Source organism: Neofelis nebulosa, chromosome 13, assembly GCF_028018385.1.
Source record: "Neofelis nebulosa isolate mNeoNeb1 chromosome 13, mNeoNeb1.pri, whole genome shotgun sequence".
In the NCBI taxonomy this organism is placed as follows: Eukaryota; Metazoa; Chordata; class Mammalia; order Carnivora; family Felidae; genus Neofelis; species Neofelis nebulosa.
Window position 1 is genome coordinate 50,148,486 of NC_080794.1, and position 20,413 is coordinate 50,168,898.

A 20,413-nucleotide genomic window follows, 5' to 3' on the forward strand; every position below is an offset into this window, starting at 1 on the left:
GCACTATGCTCCAAGAGTCAGCGATAGGAAGGGGCTGAGGAGGGTCTGCACCTTGCTGAGGCCCAGGCCTGGCTCTGTCCCCACACCTGCCCGTAATGAAGTCACCAGAAAGCTTACCTTTGTGCCACTGATTATTAATCTGCTCATTTGACTGCTAGGAAATGAAGGAGTGTTGGCGGGGGCAGTGGGAGGACCCAGGATACTCTAAGAACTCCAGAAAGCAGAGATCCTCAGAGCTCTAGATTTGGTACCTCCATAAATGCATACTTTATGTTTGTCTCTCCTGAAGGCTCTAGATTCTTAAGGTCTTTAAGAATGTTTCCTACTTTCCCCCTTAAAAAAATTAGAAAAGAGTTTGAGGTATAATTTGGGGTTGAATTTACAAGCAGCCCAAGCCGTCCTGGAGCCACTGTGCACTGTGCAGACTTGCCTAGTCAGGACAGGGCACCAGTCAAGTAGCCTGGTCGTGACCTTATGCTCTGTGTCCTTGATATGGACAGGTCTTGCTCAGGCCTTCTCTGTCCCCTACCTGGTGAGTATGGCGTGGGGGGAGGCTGCTTTGTTACTCCCATGGGTATGGCCTGGCTTTCTCTGCACTCACCACTGTCTCAGGCACACTACCTGGGGGACCCTCAAGAGCCCTGCCTTGATCATCCATGGTGAATGTGGGGCACACCCATGGATGTGCCACTGTGAATCTGTACTCACAGTGTAACTGGAAGGGCACACTCTTCATTCAGCAGGTAAGGCTGAGTTTGGAAAAGGTCATCCGGGTGATAGCCCCGTCCTGTCCCATCTTCCCCTGTCACAGAATCCTGAGATTGACTTGCACCTGCCCCAAGCCTCTTCCCCTTCTGGATTGTCACCAAAGGAAGGAGAAAGCTCCTTAATGAGAGAACTAGGGCTCCTGGGTTCACATACTCCTGAAGGAAAAGGCCAAAATCTGGGGAAGTGCCTTGAGGGCTACCCATGGAGGGGCAGTGCTCCCCTGTATGCCAAGGGTATGTGGCCAGGTGGCTGCTGTTAAGGGGGATTTCACGGGTGGGACTGGGGCCCTAGATTCAGGCTAATCCCATGTGACAAGCTGAGTTAGCACAGCAAGGCTAGGAGAACTGGGACCCTGAAAGGGGTTCTCACTGTGGGGAGTGGAGGTGTTTCTGTGGGGTGAGACCTGAGAGCCTTGATTGGAGCTGGGATCAGCCTGGGATTGGCTTTCCTAAACATGCCCCACTGCCTAGGATTTGAGGAGGCCTGTGGTGGGGTGCCTGGGAGGGACCTCATGCAGAGAGAATCCAGGAGGGGACACTAGTGCCTAATACAGGTGTGATCTAGCCCTGCCAAGCCCAGGAGGTGAGGCCTGGCACCCATGGCCAGTGGAGGCCAAACCAGGTGCTGCTCCACTCAGCAGAAGCCCTCTCCCTCCCTCACCACATACCAGAAGATTTTCTTCCACCCCTTCTCAGTGTCTGGCCCAGGAGCCCCCAGGCTTTTTCTTGCCCAAGCAGGCTCTCCCCAGGGAGTGTTGCCCCTCTAACCCTGCTCCCAGCTATGTCCACGGAGGGGACACCAGCTCCTTGTCCCCTAGCAGTCCTTCTTACTCTTTACCACCAGTCTCAACCCCTTGGATCCCCTCCATCTCTTCCCTGTTGTCATCCTCTTCGCCATCAACCCTGGGGGCTTCCTAGCCTCTGGGCCCCTGGCTTTTCTAGTACCCAGAACAAGCCCCCTTTCAACTCTGTCTCCTGAGCCTACTCTCTCCTAGCAGAAAGGGCTCAGAAAGCATTAAGCAGGGTCCCATCCCTGCTCCCACATTCTCTGCAGACCCTCAAGAGTCACACCTATATCAGGCTCTAGTGTCCCCTCCTGGATTCTCTCTGCATGAGGTCCTTCCCAGGCTCTCTGCCACAAGCCTCCTCAACTTCTAGGCAGTGGGGCATGTTTAGGAAGGCCAATCCCAGACTGAGCCCAGTTCCAGTCAAGGTCCTATGGGGGTTGGGAGCTGGCAGCTTTAGGGCCCTGATCTGAGTGTGAGCTGTATTCCCAGCTGCACATCTTGCCCCCTTACCCTTATTTCACCTCATTTCCACTCCCCTAGGCCTCGCTCCCACTCCTGAACCCTGGCTTGGGGGAGATGTTACTTTGTTCACTCTCCAGAGACGACCATGGAGACCCTACCTGGGCCCTCCCACAGCTTCTCACATCTGGGCTCTGAGTCCCCTACCACGGAGGAGGCAGAGGTCTTACCCTCCCCAGCGGGCAGCAACTTCTCCAGAGCCCCCCTCCCCAGCAGCCCTGTATCTCTCTGCCACCTGCCAGCGTCTCTCCCAATGGACTTGATTCCTTCCACTTTGAACCTATTCAGGTCTCTCTGTTCTAAATGCAAAACCCCACCTATGCACAAATTTATGCGTCCCCTAGTGCTTGGGACAGCCAGCCCTTTCTCCCTGCTTGTCCTGGAGTCAGGCAGGAGAGTGCCACCTCCATGCATTGACATCACCACTCTGCTTTTCCTGGCTTCTCTCCATGGTCCTGAATGGTGTCTCTGTGCCACAAATACTGGGGCCCATTCAGTTCTAAGGGTGCTCAACTTCTCTTTGGTCCTTCCCTGTCTCTAAATTGGGTTCCAGTCATTTGTGTCCATGAGAATCAACCTCTCAACTACTCAGAAGCTCCATTATTTCCTATTTCCAGGTTTTTGGGCAAACTGTTTGCCCCACCATGTTCCACCTCAAGCACCTTACCCTAGCTTTGTGTTCAGGACCCCACTCATGGGCTCCCCTGCTTCAGGCACACCAAAGGGCAAAGATCTGTTTCCTTGTGATGAATCAACACTTCAATGCTGCCTATCCCTCCTCACCAATGGCCCAGGGCAGAGAGTGACACACAACAACAGGTGCCCAACATTGGCCAGTGTTCATAAATAAGCTGCACATCTGACTTATCCCATTCTGGAAGTCCTCACAGCTGGTCTCTTCTAAAGACAGGGAAAAGCATAGGCAGAAGGATTCAGGACACATGAGGTCTGGCACCCATGGTCAGTGGAGACCAAACTGGGTGCTGCCCAGCCCAGCAGTAGCACCCTTAGAGGCCTTAGAGGGGTGAGGGTGGTCTAGAAGTACATGGTTGGCCATTGTCAGAGCAGCCAAGGATCAGAGGAATCAGGAGAGTTGGAGCTTGGGGTCACGGTGCACAATGAGGGAATGCCAGCCCAGCCCATGTTGCACATCAGTGGGTGCCCACTGTGTCTCAGGGAACCTCTTAGCTCCTTGACTTTTTCTGGGGTCTTGCCCACTAGGACTGCCTTAGGGTCAATGTGACACTTACCTGTCTTTGTTGAGTCGTAAATGGGTGAAGCCATATGAGGCATAGGTGATTATGGAGATCCGTAGGTTTATGCTAGGGAGAAGCACATGCTTATGAGAAGTCATTAATGCAGTCTCAAAATGAAGCCAGAGACCAGGCCACACTGCTGGGGACACAGCTCCCACCTCAACTTTTCTATTTTTGGACCCAATTTTCAACCCCCAGAACTTCCTGTAACTTCAGTAAAGAATTCTGAGGACTGTGGCCTGGGCAGACTTCCTGGAAGAGTGTGCCAGAATGGCATCCTGATCCATTCTTATACTTACAGCATTCCAACACACACACACACACACACACACACACACACACACACACACGATCATGAGTACAGTGCATCACAAAGAGATAGACACCTTCTCACTTCTGAATGAGGACCTCCCAAATGGCCTCTTCTCTTCTGCAACCTATTTTGGACCTTCCTCCCCCCCTTCCCTCCTTCTAACTCCTCCTCTACCTCCCTTTCTCCTCAAAAAGTTATTCTCCCTTTTGGTAGCCATTCATATATATCCCTCCCTTTCTTCCCCTTGGTTACTGTTTTCTGGTCTGCTGACTCTCATTATCTTTTATCTAAACTATTTTGGTTCTTTTACAACTCATTTTACCACTACTATCCGACTTTTCTTCTTGGAGCACAACTTTGATATTATCACACCCCTGAACAAGAATCATCTGTGGCTTCCTATAGCTCACAGCAGGAAATTCAAGCCCCATGGCCTGGCTTGAGTGACTATGTTTTGGCTCCAAGCTGACCCATCTGGCTTAATCTCCCAACCCCTCCCTGAGTTAACTCTATTCTGTACCCAAACAGACTACTCAGTCCATAAGAAGTCTTCTTGTTCCTGTTACCCTGTCTTTTCGTCTTTTCCATTCTTCAAGAAATAGATCAAATTTCCACACCCCTTGGGAAGACATTCTTGATTTTTTTCTGTGAATTCTTAATTTTTCCTTAAGGTTGCCATGTAAGCCCTGTGCTTTTTCTTTTGACCCCTGATACCTTTTAACCAGGTGCTTAATTACTGTGTTACTGGTTTGTCTGTTTCCTAACCTGTTAGGTCCTCAAGGGCAGCCTGTGTCCCCAGCAGTGTGGCCTGACTCTCAGGCAGAAGCCAGTTAAAGCTGTCACGACCTAATGGAATGACTCTAGTCTGTCCTTTTTTCCTGTGTCACAGCACTGCCCTGGGCTCTGTGCTCCTGACCTAAGGGACACTCATGCCCACTAAGCTAAAGAGCTGTGTACTCTGCCTGGCAGAGGAAAACACACACCTACTTTGTGAACCTCTTCACCACTTCCTCCACAAATTTGTGAATGTCCTTCCAGGACTTCTTTGTACTTTCTGACCTGAAAAACCAAGAAGACATTGAACAGAGGGATTGCATGCCTCCACTGGGTGGGCAGTGTTTCTACCTCCCATAGTCCCTTGAGCACTCCCTCCACAGCCCACATAGCTGATGTCTGCTACACCCCTTCAGTGGCCTTAGCAGGTCACCTTGGTGGTGATTCTCATCAGTGTAAGTGGTGGCGAGGATGCCCATGTAGACCTGTGCTTGAAGATGGGGGACTTCTGGTGCAAACCTGGATGGGTGGTGATGAAAATGGCTTTGTTAGACAAGAAGGAAGGAGGATGGAAGAGCCCCCAGTGATTCTGATATGTTGTTCTTTTGGCTCCCCCACTTACCAACACATCAGTAGGAGCCCTGGCCTCAGCCAGGAAGGATGTGATACTCAGAATATTTTATTTCCCTCTTTCCTGTCAGCCTACAAAGCTGAACCACTCTGGACACAGTATGCCTTTTCCAGACTCACTGCCATGGAAGGTGTTGGAACAGGCCCAGGACAGTGCTGTTCTAGTGTCATCATGACCCAACCATCAGGGAAAGCCACAGGTACCTCCTATCCCTACTTTCAGTTTCTTACTCCCATTGGCTCCCACTTTACTCCCTGGATGGAGAGTAGGAGTATAAAGAATGTTTGTGTCATGATGACCCCTCTGCCTAGGTGGGAAGTACTTAACTGCGCCCTAGGTGCCAAGGGTTCAAAAAGTCTTTGCAATGCTACATCTCTCTATGTCTGTACAATTCCAAATTGTGGAGGCTTATTAAATGTTTTGGTCAGGGTTTTGTAGATGGTGAGAGCAAAACATGCTGATGCCAATACCCGGACTCTTTCCTTGGATCTGTGATGTTTCGTGTCTTTCCCATATCATAGGAGTCAGAGAAACCCACAAGGAGGCTCTTCCTTTCGCCTCCAATTATCCCTATATTCATTAACATCCTGAATGTCATGTTTACATGTGTGATTCCCACAAATCCAAAAGCATCCTTATCCTCTCTTCCATTCCTTCTGCCTCCTCTAAGATGCTTCTAAAACTGTTGATAGATGGTGAGGGAACTAAGAATAGATGATTCTAACCATGTCAGGATGATCATCATGAAGCACATATATATGAAGCACTTTACATGCATGCTTTCCAATTCCAGAACAACTCTGTGATGTCAAAATTATTCCCACTTTACAGATGAGAAAACTGAGGCTCTCATAGGTCAAAGAATTTGGCACAATGGATATGAACTAGATATAGCTGTAAAAGCCTTATTCTTGCCATTGGACTTGGGAGACTGGGGTGACACTGCTGTGCCAATAATTGTTGGGAGCATAGCAGTGGACTCCAACAACTTACCCATAATATAGACTTTCTCATGGAAGCTCCATGCTAAAGTACAAGGAAGGCAATTCCTTTTCTAAGTAATTATAACTCTTCCCACTTTTCGTCTCATTATTACTCTCCCCTGTTTTTCCCAAGAATGAGGAAGATCTTCCAAAGAAGATTCACAGGATGAGTCTTCAACCCATCTACCAGCCCTGGGAGAGTTTGTGGTGGTTTTGAAGGAAGGTCTAGCATCTAGAACATGGAAGAATGTGAGTGCTCTTATGTAGTGGGAAAAACCACAAGGATATAAGTGCCTAGGAGAGAGGCAGTATGCAACAGAGCAACCACATAGAGTTCCAGCACACAGAGCTCCAATCATATTTTAGCACCCCATACTGAAATGAGAATGGAGAGATGGGGATCACCAGACATTTGGGGGCATCTCTACTGTTGAAGCTTGAGTCCAAAATATCTTAGTGATGTAACTACTCTGGGTGAATGGAAAGGGTGGGCAAGGTCCATGTAGGAGAGCCTACATGAACTATAAGAAAACTAAATTCTCTTCATTCCTAGGCAGAAGTCAATAGAGAATGAGTAAACATCAAACAACAAGAAATAGTATCAGTACTAGCATGTTCTTAGAAACAAAGTTATAATACCAGAAAAAATACCAGAAAAAATCTGGAAGATTTGTAAGTGCCTGTCCCTGGGGAATGAGATGAGAGGAAATGAGAAGTGGTGCAGGAGCCCCAAGTTCTTTATTGTCAAGTTTGTAATGTGTTTAAATTTAAATTTATGGTCAAGCATTTCTTCCTAAATGTAAAAAAAGGAATTAGAGGGGTGCCTGGTGCCTCGGTTGAGTGTCCAGCTTCAGCTCAGGTCATGATCTCGCAGTTCGTGAGTTCGAGACTTGTGTTGGGTTCTGTGCTGACAGCTCAGAGCCTGGAGCCTGCTTAGAATTCCGTGTCTCCCTCTCTCTCTGTCCCTCCCCTACTCACTCTCTGTTTCTGTCTCTCTCAAAAATAAACATTAAAAAAAAGACGATTTCTGCATTAGCTTTGTAGGAGCTTCAGAAAACAATGAAAAGTTTATCACAGTAAAGCGAATGTGCAATCAAGAAACAGCCATCTTCAAAAATAGAGAGGTTAAGATGGTGGTGAATTAGGGGGACCCTGGGCTTTCCTTGTCCCTCAAACACAGCTGTATTGAGGTCAGATCACTCGGAACACCTAGGAAATCAATCTGTGGACTGGCAGGAGGACATCCACGGTTGGAAGGAGACAATGAGGCAGGTGTGAGGTGCATGGAAGTGAACTGGAGGAGAGAAAATTGTGCTGTGGAGGGGAGGGAACACCTTCTGCAGGGAGACAAAAGGGAGAGAAAGGGAGAGGGGTTGAGAAAGTGCGGCATCAGGTATGCAGAAGAGGAAAACATCTCCCAACCACGGACTGGGGAAGGAGAAGTACCGAGTGTTGCACGTTTTTGCAAACAGCATGTGGAGCTCAAACTCTGAGGTTTTGGAAGTGTTTGACTTTCCCCAGAGTGGAGCTGTGGTATGCACTCCTGGGGATAAGGAAGGAGCTGGCCTCAGAGTGCATAGCATGGTATAGGGATTGTCAGGGCACATTGGGAGAGAATAGTCCCCTTCCTGGAGTACTTTTGGAAGAGCGAATATTGCCTCTCCAAAGACAAAAGACCCTATAGGTGCCAGCAAAAGGTCTTTCATCAGCAGGGGACAAAGGTGTGCCCAGAGGGAATATAACCTTTGCTACTTTTAGTGGTGTTACACCATAGGTTCTGCACACTGTGCAGACTTGAGATTGTTTTTCTAGAATAAAGGACATCAGACAAAGTGTAGAGAGGCTCCATTCTGGAGGAGGGGGCAGGTATACGTGGTGCCAGGTCCTGTAAGATTTTCAGTTTTGAATCCCAGGCACATGCCAAAGAAAAAATGCAGGAGAGCTGTGTCGCAGGGCAAGCCACAGTGTCCTCACTGCACCCTCACTATTCTGTGAAGGCTGCCTGAACAGCAGGGCTCTGAGATCCCCTGTCTGGGGATGAGATATTGGGGTGGCACCATATTCCTCATATTCCTTCTTATGCCAAGCACTGTCCCCCTTTGCCTGGGAACTGATTATTTACTGGGGCAAGACTGACTCTGAACGAATGGAATGGGCCTCTCCTCCAGGAGACCAGCACAGCCAGGTCCCTGCCCACACCAAGCGTACTGAAAATCAAGTGCTTCAAAATGACACCTGCAATTCTGGTGGAAATAGAACCAGGCCTACTTTTTTTTCTTTTTTTTTTCTTTTGAAATCAGGCTCAAAGTTTTTTGTTTCTTTGTTTTCATTTCCTTCTCTCTCTCTCTCTCTCTCTCTCTCTCTCTTTCTGATCAGAATTCTTCTGTTATTTTCTTTTTCTTTCTTTTTCTTTGGGATCAGGCTTATAGTTTTTTGATTGTCCGTTTTTTTTTCATTCCTTTTCATTTTCTCTTTTTTGGAATCATGATTTTCCCCCTTTTTTCCAGGTTTATTTTAACAAACTAATCTAAGCATATCTAGACAAAGGTCCAGACACTCCACCACTGCAAGCAAGGAGGAGATCTGCAGAGGACTGACTAGTGGAAAGAGCAGCCAAAATGCAATAGCAGAGTGCACACAGCCTATACCAGAAACACTTCCTGAAGTGTCAGGCTCTGAACAGTGTGTGACCCCTTTTTAATAGAGCAGTACTCTCGGGTACAGGAAACATAACAAGCTTTCAAAACATGCAAAAGACAGAAACTTAACCAAAATGACAAGATGGAAGTATTTTCCCCAAAAGAAAGGTCAAGAAGAAATCACAGCCAGGGATTTGCTCAAAACAGATACAACCAATATATCTGAGTAAGAAGTTTGAACAACAGTCATAAGACTACTAACTGGGCTTGAAAAAGCATAGAAGACACCAGAGAAACCCTTGCTATAGAGATCAAAGACCTAAGAACTAGTCAGGATGAAATAAAAAAGGCTATAACTGAGATGCAAAACCAACTGGATATAGTCAAAACGAGGACTGAAGAAGCAGAGGAGAGAATAGGTGATATAGAAGATAAAATTATGGAAAATAATAAAGCTGAAAGGAAGAGGGAAAGAAAACTATTAGATCATGAGAGGAGACTTAGGGAATTTAGTGATTCCATAAAATGAAACAACATTCATATCATAGGAGTCCCAGAAGAAGAGAAGCAGGAAAAAAGGGCAGAAGGTTTATTTGAACAAATTTTGGCTGAGAACTTCCCTAATCTGGGGAAGGAAACAGGCATCCAAGATCAAGAGGCACAGGGAACTCCCATTAAAATGAATAAGAACAGATAAACACCATGACATTTCAAATTTAAACTTGCAAACTACAAAGATAAAGAGAGAATTTTTTTAAAAAAGCTTTTATTTATCTATTTTGAAAGAGAGAGAGAGAGTAGGGTAGGGGCAGAGAGAGAGGGAGGGGAGAATCCCAAGCAGGCTCCATGCTGTCAGTGCAGAACCCAAAGCAGGGCTTGAATTCACAAACCATGAGATCATGACCTGAGCTGAAATCAAGAGTCAGATGCTTAACCAGCTGAATCGCCCAAGTGCCCCAAGAGAGAATTCTGAAAGCAGCTAGGACACATGACCTTAACCCACAAAGGTAGTCACATAAGGTTAGCAGCAGACCTGTCCACTAAAACTTGGCTGGCCAGAAGGGAGTAGCAGGAAATATTCAATGTGTTGAATTGGAAAAATACACAGCCAAGAATTCTTTATCCAGCAAGGCTGTCATGCAGAATAGGAGGAAAGATAAAGCATTTCCCAAACAAAAACTGAAGGAGTTTGTGACCACTAAACCAACCCTGCAAGAAATTTTAAGGGGGACTCTTTGAGTGGAGACAAACAAACAAAAGAACCCAAAGTGACAAAGACTAGAAAGGACCAAAGAACATCACCAGAAACACCAACTCTACAGGTAACACAATGGCACTAAATTCATATCTTTCAATAATCATTCTAAATGTAAATGGACTAAATGCTCCAATCAAAACATAGGATATCATCAGGGAAATACAAGTCAAAACCACACTGAGATAACACCTCACACTGGTAAGAGTGGCTAAAATTAAGAACTCAGGAAACAACAGATACTGGCTTGGATGTGGAGAAATGGGAACCCTCTTGCACTGTTTGTTGGTGGGAACGCAACCTGGTGCAGCTGCTCTAGACAACAGTGTGGAGGTCCCTCAAAACATTAAAAATAGAACTACCCTATGATCCAGAAATAGAACTACTAGGAATTTATTCAAAGGATACAGGGGTGCTGATGCATAGGGGCACATGTACCCCAATGTTTATAGCAGTGCTTTCAACAATAGCCAAATTATGGAAAGAGCCTAAATGTCCATCAACTGATAAATGGATAAAGAAGATATGGTTTATATATACAATGGAATACTACTTGGAAATGAGAAAGGATGAAATCATGCCATTTGCAGCAACATGGATGGAATTGGAAGGTATTATGCTAAGTGAAATAAGTCAGTCAGAGAAAGACAGATATCATATATTTTCACTCATATGTGGATCTTGAGAAACTTAACAGAACACCATGGGGGAAGGGAAGGGGGAAAATATAGTTACAAACAGAGAGGGAGGGATGCAAACCATAAGAGACTCAAATATAGAGAACAAACTGAGGGTTGATGAGGCGGGGAGAGGGGAAAATGGGTGATGGGCATTGAGGAGTGAACCTGTTGGGATGAGCACTGGGTGTTGTATGTAAGTGATGAACCATGAGAATCTACCCCCAAAACCAAGAGCACACTTTATATGCTGTATGTTAGCCAATTTGACAATAAATTCTATTAAAAAGTAGGGTATCAGAATGGATAAAAAACAAGATCCATCTACGTGCTACCTAAAAGAAACTCATTTTAGACCTACCTAAAGAAACCTTCAGATTGAAAGTGAGGGGATGGAGAACCATCTATCATGCTAATGGACATCAAAAGAAAGCCAGAGTAGCCATACTTATATCAGACAAACTAGATTTTAAAATAAAGACTGTAACAAGAGATGAGGAAGGGCATTATATCATAATTAGGGGGTCTATCCATCAGGAAGATCTAACATTTTTAAACATTTATGCTTCCAAGTTGAAAGACCCAAATATATAAATGAATTAAAAACAAACATAAAGAAATTCATCAATAATAATACAATAATAGTAGGGGACTTTAATAACCCATAACCCAGTTATAGCAATGGACAGATCATCTATGGACCAGATAAACTTAACAAATATATTCAGAACATTTCATCCTAAAGCAGGAAAACACATTCTTCTCATGAAGAATGCACATGGAACATTCTCCAGAATAGATCACTACTGGGTCATAAATCCCTCAAGAGGCACAAAAAGATCGAGATCATACTATGCATATTTTCAGATCACAATGCTATGAAACTTGAAGAAAAAATTTGGAAAGCCCTCAAATACATGGAGGTTAAAGAATATCCTATTAAAGAATGAAGGGTTAACCAGAAAATTAAAGAAGAAATTTAAAAATACATGGAAGAAAATGAAAATGAAAACCTGATAGTCCAAACCATTTGGATTGCAGGAAAGGAAGTCCTAAAAGGAAACTACATTGCAATTTAGGCCTATCTCAAGAAGCAATACAGGTACCAAATACACAATTTACCTTATGCCTAAAGGAGCTAGAAAAGGAACAGCAAATAAAGTCAAATACAGCCAGAAGAAGATTAGAGTAGAGATAAATAATACAGAAACAAACAAACAAACAAACAAACAAACAAACAAACAAACAAACAGTAGAACAGATCAATGAAAGTAAAAGCTGGCTTTTTGAAAGAATAAACAAAATTGATAACCCCCCAGCCAGACTTTCAAAAAGAAAAAAGACACAAATAGATAAGATCACAAATGAAAGAGGAGAGGTAACAACCAACACCACAGAAATACAAACAATTATAAGAGAATAGTATGAAAAATTATATTCCAACAAACTGGACAATCTGGAAGAAATGGACAAATTCCTAGGAACTCACAAACTACCAACACTGAAACCATAAGAAATAGAAAATGAGAACAGACCCATAACCAGCAAAGAAACACAATTAGTAATAAAAAATCTCCCAAGAAACAGGAGTCTTGGGCCAGATCATTTCCTAGGGGAGTTCTACCAGACATTTAAAGAGCAGTTAATACCTATTCATCTCAAACTCTTTCAAAAAATAGAAACGGAAGGAAAGCTTCTACACTCATACTATGAAGCTAGCATTACTTTGTTTCTAAAACCAGACAAAGACCCCATTAAAAAGGAGAATTACAGGTCAATATCCCTGATGAATCAGGATGAAAAAAATTCTCAAAAAGATACTAGCAAATCGAATTAAACATAACAGTAAAAGAATTATTCACCATGGTCAAGTGGGATTTATTCCTGGGCTGCAGAGCTGGTTCAATATTTGCAAATCAAGCAACACAATACACCACGTTAATATAAAAAGGATAAGAACCATATGATCCTGTCAGTAGATGCAGAAAGAGCATTTGACAAAATATAGCATCCATTCTTGATAAAAACCGTCAACAAACTAGGGATAGATGGAACATACCTCAACATAAAAAAATTCCATATTTGAAAGACTCACAGCTAAAATCATCTTCAGTGGGGAAAACCTGAGAGCCTTTCCCCTGTGGTCAGGAACATGACAAGAATGCCCACTCTCATTATTACTATTTAACATAATACTGGAAGCCTTAGCCTCTGCAATCAGACAACAAAAAGAAATAAAGGTCAGACAAATAAGCAAGGGAGATATCAAACTTTCACTATTTGCAGGTGACATGATACTGTATGTAGACAACCCAAAAGACTCCACCAAAAAACTAATATATGAATTCTAGAACTAATATACAAATTTAGCAGAGTCACAGGATATAAAATCAACATGCAGAAATTGGTTGCATTTCACACATCAATAACAAAGCAACAGAAAAAGAAATCAATCCCATTTATAACTGCACCAAAACCAATAACATACCTAGCAATACACCTAACTAAAGAGGTAAAAGATCTGTACTCTGAAAACTATAGAATACTTATGAAAGATTTTGAAGAGGACACAAAGAAACGGAAAGACATCCCATGCTCATGGATCAGAAGATCATTGTTAAAATGTCTATACTACCCAAAGCAATCTACACATTTAATACAATCCCTATCAAAATACCACCAGCATTTTTCACAGAGATAGATCAAACAATCCTAAAATTTGCATGGAACCACAAAAGACCCCAAATAACCAAAGCAATCCTGAAAAAGTAAAACAAAACTAGAGGTATCACAATCCTAGGTTTCAAGCTGTATTACAAAGATGTAGTTATCAAGACACTATGGTACTGGCACAAAAACAGACACATAGATCAATAGAACATAATAGAAAACCCAGGAACGGACCTATAACTATATGGTCAGCTCATCTTTGACAAAGCAGGAAAGAGTATCCAATGGAAAAAAAGACAGTCTCTTCAGAGAATGGTGCTGGGAGAACTGGACAGTGACATGCAGAAGAATGAAACTGGACCACTTTATTACATCATACACAAAAATAAATTCAAAATATATGAAAGACCTAAATGTGAGAGAGGAAACCATAAGAATCCTAGAGAACACAGGCAGAAACATCTTTGACTTTGCTGTAGCAACTTTTTTTACTGGTTGTGTCTCTGAAGGCAAGAGGAACAAAAGCAAAAATGAACTATTGGGACTTCATCAAAAAGCTTCTGCACAGTGAAGATAACAATCAACAAAACTAAAACACCACCTAAGGAATGGGAGAAGATATTTGTAAACAACATATAAGATAAAGTTGTAGTATCCAAAATCTGTAAATTACTTATCAAAGTCAACACTCAAAAAAAAAAAACCCTCAAAAAACAAAAAACAAAAAAACAAACAATCCAGAGAAGAAGTGGATAGAAGTCATGAATAGATACTTTTCTAAAGAAGACATCCAGATGGCTAACAGACACATGAAAAGATGCTCAACATCACTCATCATCAGGGAAATCCAAATCAAACCCATGATGAGATGCCATCTCACACCTGTCAGAATGTCTAAACTTAATAATGCAAGAAACAACAGATGTTGGTGAGGATGTAGAAAAGGGGAACCCTCTTGCATTGCTGGTGGGAATGCAAACTGGTGCAGCCACTCTGGAGAACAGTATGGAGTTTCCTCAAAAAACTAAAAATAGAACTACACTATGAACCAGCAATTGCACTATTCACTATTTACCCAAAGGATACAAAAATACAGATTCAAAGGGGCACATGTATCCCAATGTTTATAGCAGCATTATTAACAATAGCCAAACTATGGAGGGAGCCCAAATGTCCATTGACTAATGAATGAATAAATAATATAATAATATGTGGGAGATATATGTATATATATGGGAATATTGCTCAGCTATCAAAAAGAATGAGATCTTGCCATTTGCAATGACATGGATGGAGCTAGAATATATTATGCCAAGTGAAGTAAGTCAATCAGAGAAAGACAAATATCATGATTTCACTCATATGTGGAATTTAAGAAACAAAACAGATGAGCATATGGGAAGAGGAGGAAAAGAGAAGAAAGGGGAACAAACCACAAGAGACTCTTAATGATAGAGAAAAAACTGAGGGCTGACGGAGGGAGGTGGATAGAGGCTGGGCTAGATGAGTGATGGGTATTAAGGAGGGCATTTGTGATGAGCACTGGGTGTTGTATGTAAGTGATGAAATCTACTTCTGAATTAGTTTCTACTTCTGAAACTAATATTGCACTGTATATTAACTTAAAGTAAAAAAACCCAAAATGGTAGTTTGGTGGCATTTTTAATCACCCTTCTCCCACTCTCTTTCTAGCTGGTGGCAGTTTTGGTCTTGATTGGTAGTCTAGTTCCAAGTTCTCCTTGAATCAGAGGGAGCAGTGAGAACCTTACTTACAAATTATTGTGTACATCTGTTAGAATGGCTATCATAAGAAAGAGCAGACATAACAAATGCAGGTGAAAATGTGGAGAAAATCTTCCCCCTTATATAAAGAAGCAAATTGAAGATAGTGTATTAGAGGGTGGATCAGTCCCTTGATATCATTCAGACTGCAATCCAGTTCTTTGAGTAATAAAAACAACTGCACTCATCTTACAAATTGAGTCTTTATAAGAACAGAAAGGATCTATAGAAGTGATTCAAAGCCCACCTATCCTTTTTACCAGTCCCAAGAGAGTACAGTACCAAAGGAACACTTCTGATCAGTGCATCATGGTATTGGAGTCACCAACGAAATCACAGTGGTTGAGCACTGGATGGAACAATGCTTTACTGACATAAAGTGACAGAACAAAATCAACTTCACTAGTGGGCATTGGTCCCCAGGCCCAGTGGGTGTATTCTGGTGGCTGAGTCATGGCAATTGGCCTAAGCACACCTCTCCTGCCACAGTGGAAGGAACCTTGTCCCTTTCCACATAAGACAGGTATAACAGTGGATTGGTCAGGTACCATGTGATGCATATCCTTTAAGCAGAGACAAAAGAACATTCAGAAAGTTAAACAAGGAGCAATATATCCAAAGTGATAAGCCTGACACAGGCTATATAGGCTCTTTCTCTTTGTATCAGGAAGCACTCCATACCCAAGGTCTATTCTCATGTGGCTGAATGGGGGGTCAAAAGCCTGCATGCATGAGACTGTCTTTATAAACAATTTCCAAATAAGGTATAAAATACTGAAACAATTTGTTAATAGGTTTATCTAATTTTGGCTTATTATAGTGGAACTAAAAATATTTGGGCTTGTTAATAAATATGTGCCACACTGAAAAAATTCCTATGAGGAAGAATATACTAGCAGAAATTATGAAATGCATTAAAAAATTTGCCAATCTACAGATTGCTGGGATAACAGTCTATACATGCTTACTTCTTGGTTTTTGCAAGAATTTAAGGTTTCTAAAAGTTAATAATTCTAATCAATATATGTAATTAAAACCACTAGAACTAATAAAGAAAATGAGTTCATACAGGGAGAATAGGATGTGTTTCTGGTAAGATAAGGTATAAGGCATGGAAATGTGCTTTTGTTAAGGGGAAAAGTAAAATTGTTTAAAGGAGAATAGTCATTTCAGAATGAAAAAAGGAGGGATAATGGCTAAAAATTAAATAAATGGAACTAAAAAAAGGAAGAGAGAAAAAAAATATTATGTGGTCCAAGTGGTTAAAATGGAATTAATTCATTATAAGAATTTAAAAAATAAGCTTTGATACCAATACTATGCCTATCAAAATTAAAACATAATTCTCTTTCATTTGTTGAACAAAGTTTTCTTGGACTATTGGTGTGCTCTTAATAAGAGATTATGAAAAGTTGTTCTTTACCCTTTTTGTAATCTATCTTCAAAGAAATATTTTGTGTCTTACCAAAATATTTTCCTGCATCTCATGTTGTCATTAGCAAGTCTTTGATTACTTGGGAGAATTGAGTCATCTCTATTCAAAGATCTAAGCCTTTTTACAAGAGCTACGGTTTCACGACTAGGTAACTTCCTGTGTTTGCCTTAGAAATCTCTTGTCACTTTGCTTAAATAGATAACCCAGAATGTATTTAATCAAGTGTTGATACCTTTTGATTTTTTTTTTTTTAGAAACTTCTCTTTGTCAATTTTGAAATGAAGTCTTTTTGACCTCAAGATAACTTTGGGATATTTAAGAGAGTCCCTGGAACATCTCAAAATATTTTTCGTCTCTCCTTATAAAAGAGACATGTTATACTAATTAGGCTAGTTTGACATGTTGAATTACAATGGAAGCATTGTCAAATAAGAAAAGATGTTAAACCCTTTTTAGGTTATATTTGTTTGGATATATGTTATTAATATGTGTTCCAGAAATTGTATGGAATTCCTAGAAATCAATATGTCTTGGTATTACGTTATTAATCATAATTCTCAGCCCAACAGACAAGTTGTAAATGGAACCAAGGCAATGTCTCCAAACTCTCCAAGCATGAAGATCCGACCCCCTTTGTGGGCCACAAGCTGCCTAATGCACAGCTCACCTTCCCAAGACAAGACTCAGTCAGATTTAACTGTTCTGAAAGTGCACACAAACTGTAATGTGGTCTCCAAATGACTGAAGAAAGAAGCAAAACACTTAGCAGCAGGAGGTCAAAGGACGTTGTAAGTAGTGACACTATGAGAATGTCCAACAGAAGCAACACAGCAATCTCTCTGGGGCCCAGTAAAAATAGAATCCACTTGGACAAAAAACAACACAAACAAAAAACCTCACAGATGGAAACTGAAACACATCAAGCTTCTAATAATTGCTGAGAAGGAGCTCCTAGCAATCACCTGCCTCTCCACCTGTAAACGGATATGCAGATCACAGATCTAGGCCTTGTCAGAGGAGGGACTGAGAGCCACCCAGAAACCCAATGGTGGCTTTTTTTTTACCTTCCCAAAAGCTCCAGGGGACAAATTCTTGGTGCATTCCTTCTGCCTCAGGATCAAGGGGGACACAGAATAAGGGGCTCTTATCTTGGGTGTTGGTAAGACTATCCCCACCTCCCTTTTCCCAAGGCTGGGGTCCCCTTGAACCCCTTTATGACCTGAGGTCAGAGGTGCCTTGAGGGACACCCAGGGCCAGCATGGGAGGGCTGCTCACATGTCCAGGAGAAGTAGACATTAAAATAACCCTTACAGGTTTTTGGCTTCTCTATCTTGCTCCTGCAGTGCCTGGTGCCCTGGTGGAAGGGTCTCCAGGCTGGGAGGCAGTGCAGGAAGCTCCCTGTGCTCAGCAATGGAGGTGGCAGCAGCAGGAAAAGGAGCAGGAGCAGGGAGAGTGCAGGGCCTGGCACCCAGAGGCTGCTGCTCCCCATTTTCTTAGTTGTCCCTGAGGCCCCACTCTCTCCTGGAGCAGGGGGATCAGCGCTGGCCATGCCCGGCCACCACAGGCTTCAGCCTCATCTGCTGTCTCCCCTTCAACCCTATGTCCTGGAGCCTTGTTCTCTCAAGCTCTTTCTCCAAGGTGCTCTTAGAGCCTCCACCTGGTACCTGCCCTTTGGGCGGAAGAGGCAAACAGCTGGATCTGGGGCAGTAGTCCCACTACCTGAGTGGCCCTTCCCTGCCCCACAGAGACAGAATTCCCTGTGATGTCCCTTATGATGGACAGGAAGGTTGGCATGGTGACTTTGTGACCTGCAGCTCTGCTCGGTGTCCTGCCTGTTGACAACCCCAGGCAGGAGTCATGGGATCTTTGGATGGGGGATAAGATGAGGCCTCCATTTGTCTCTTACCCTAAACCCTCACAGGTGGCCACTAAAATCCTCAAGACTGTGACTTTTTGTATATCAAAGAAGGCAGCTGAGGTGGTTTAGATGAGGACAGCCCTGTGAGTGTCCAGGAGGTTGAGGAACTGGGAGACTAGAGTACAATAATAAATGGTCATTGGTGTGAACACTGAAGTCACCCATGGACATGGAAGAATCTAAAAGGCCTAGAAGGTTTGTGTAAACATTCAAAGTTCTTTGTGAATAAGGGACATTCTGGTTATCTACTGCTGTGTAACAAACCACCCAAACGTAGTGACATACACGAGAACCATTTTATATGTGCACAGGTTCTATGGATCAGAAATGCAGAGAGGGCTGAGTGGGGATGGCTTCTCTGTGCCCCATGGGAAATCATGGGCATAGACACCTCTGAGTCTGATTCCGTTACTTAGACTGTGATGTAAAAAAGTATTTAGAAATTCATCAATCAACTTATTCTGTTTTGTTTTCTTTATTTTGTATGCACAAAGGAAGAGTGATACACCATAAAAATCATTCTAAGCCTAAAATAGATCTTTCAATACACATTACATAAAAATTACAAGTGATGAAAAGCATGGTGTAGGTGTGATTTTTTTGAATGGTATTTAAAAACATAGGATATCTTAAATAAATGATATTTTGGAATTAATGGAATTAGTATACATCTCTCATTAGCATATTAGCTTTTCTTTGCTTCACATCCTTTGTAAGACTTGGTATTATCACATTTTTATATTTATCTATTGATTAGACATCTCATTGTGGGCTTAACTGGCATTTTCATAATTTCTGGTAGGATTGGTTTTTTGTTCAAGAGATTTTGGGTCACTCATTTTTCTTCATTTGTGAAGCACTGTTTCCTACCTGTACCCATTTCATGATTGGGGTGTTTAGCTTTTTCATACCAATTCCTCAGCATTTCTTACATAATCTGCATACTAATCTTTTATCAATTGTTGTGAATAACTTTTCCGAGAATGTAGCTGTTCACTCTATTTATTGCCTTTTAATAAACCAGAAGTTCTTGATTTTAATGGAGTTGATGTCATTTTTAAAAACTTTTAAGATTTGAACTGTTTTTGTATCTTATTTAAAAAATTCTTCCTCGTTGGGGTGCCTGGGTGGTTCAGTCAGTTAAGTGTCCGACTTTGGCTCAAGTTATGATCTCACGGTTTGTGGGTTCCAGCCCTGTGTTGGGCTGTGTGCTGAAGAGCTCAGAGCCTGGAGCCTGCTTTAGATTCTGTGTCTCCCTCTTCCTGTCCTTCCCCTGCTCGTGCCCTGCCTCTTGCTGTCTCTCAAAAAGAAATAAACATTAAAAATTTTTTTTTGAAAAAAAAATTCTTCCTTGTTAAAGTGGGACACACTTTATATTAAAGTTTTAAAGATTTGATTTCACATTGAAGTATTTAATCAACCCATAATTAAATAATAAGTGTGATTTGTGTCAGGAATTTAACTTCATGTTTTATCATATAGAGCAATGTGTCTCAGCACTATCCTTTTTGATTAATTGACTATTCCATCTTCTAAATGATTTGCTTGTCACGTCTGATGTGCTCCAAGTCCCATGTAGGTGTTGATGTACTCTCTTATCCATTCCATTTATCCATCTATTGGCTTATGTTTGTAGTGTCAATACTACACTATCTTAATTATTATAGTCTGGATGAGTTCATAATTTTCCTTGCTGTCCCTTCGTCTGGTAGAGAAGGATTGTGCTTCCCTGCCACATTCATAGCAGGCTTGGACTTGATCCCACCAATGAAATGTTAACAGAAGTACATGTGCCACTTCTGGACAGAAACTTTAAGAATCTAGGTATGATAAAGGTAGACCCAACAGCCTGGTACCTGAGCAACTGTGGTGTGCAATGCCCTCCTGGGAACCTGAGGCAGATATGTATATGCAGGAGAGTGAGAAATATGAGTGGAAAATAAAGTTTGTGTTTTCAAGCCTATCAGATTTGAGTGTTGTTAACAGAAGATAATCCAGCCAAATCG

At 42.3% G+C, this 20,413-nt stretch overlaps 2 protein-coding genes across 9 annotated transcripts in view; one reads left to right on the forward strand and one right to left on the reverse strand.

Annotated features, from left to right (window-relative positions):
* Positions 1-123: 123 nt before the first annotated feature.
* The window catches only part of LOC131492966 (anthrax toxin receptor-like), a 113,305-nt gene continuing 93,015 nt past the window's right edge, over positions 124-20,413 (reverse strand). For 7 of the 8 annotated variants that reach the window (XR_009252378.1, XR_009252376.1, XR_009252374.1 and 4 more), the window contains 3 exons: positions 4,627-4,702; positions 3,325-3,396; positions 124-333 (listed from right to left, as the gene is read on the reverse strand). The gene's annotated coding sequence lies outside the window, so the exon portion shown is untranslated. The remainder of the gene's footprint in view (positions 334-3,324; positions 3,397-4,626; positions 4,703-20,413) is intronic. The other variant, XR_009252372.1, reaches the window with a different exon arrangement.
* Positions 18,431-20,413, forward strand: part of ZNF488 (zinc finger protein 488) — a 103,643-nt gene continuing 101,660 nt past the window's right edge. The window contains exon 1 of the mRNA XM_058696939.1: positions 18,431-18,602. The gene's annotated coding sequence lies outside the window, so the exon portion shown is untranslated. The remainder of the gene's footprint in view (positions 18,603-20,413) is intronic.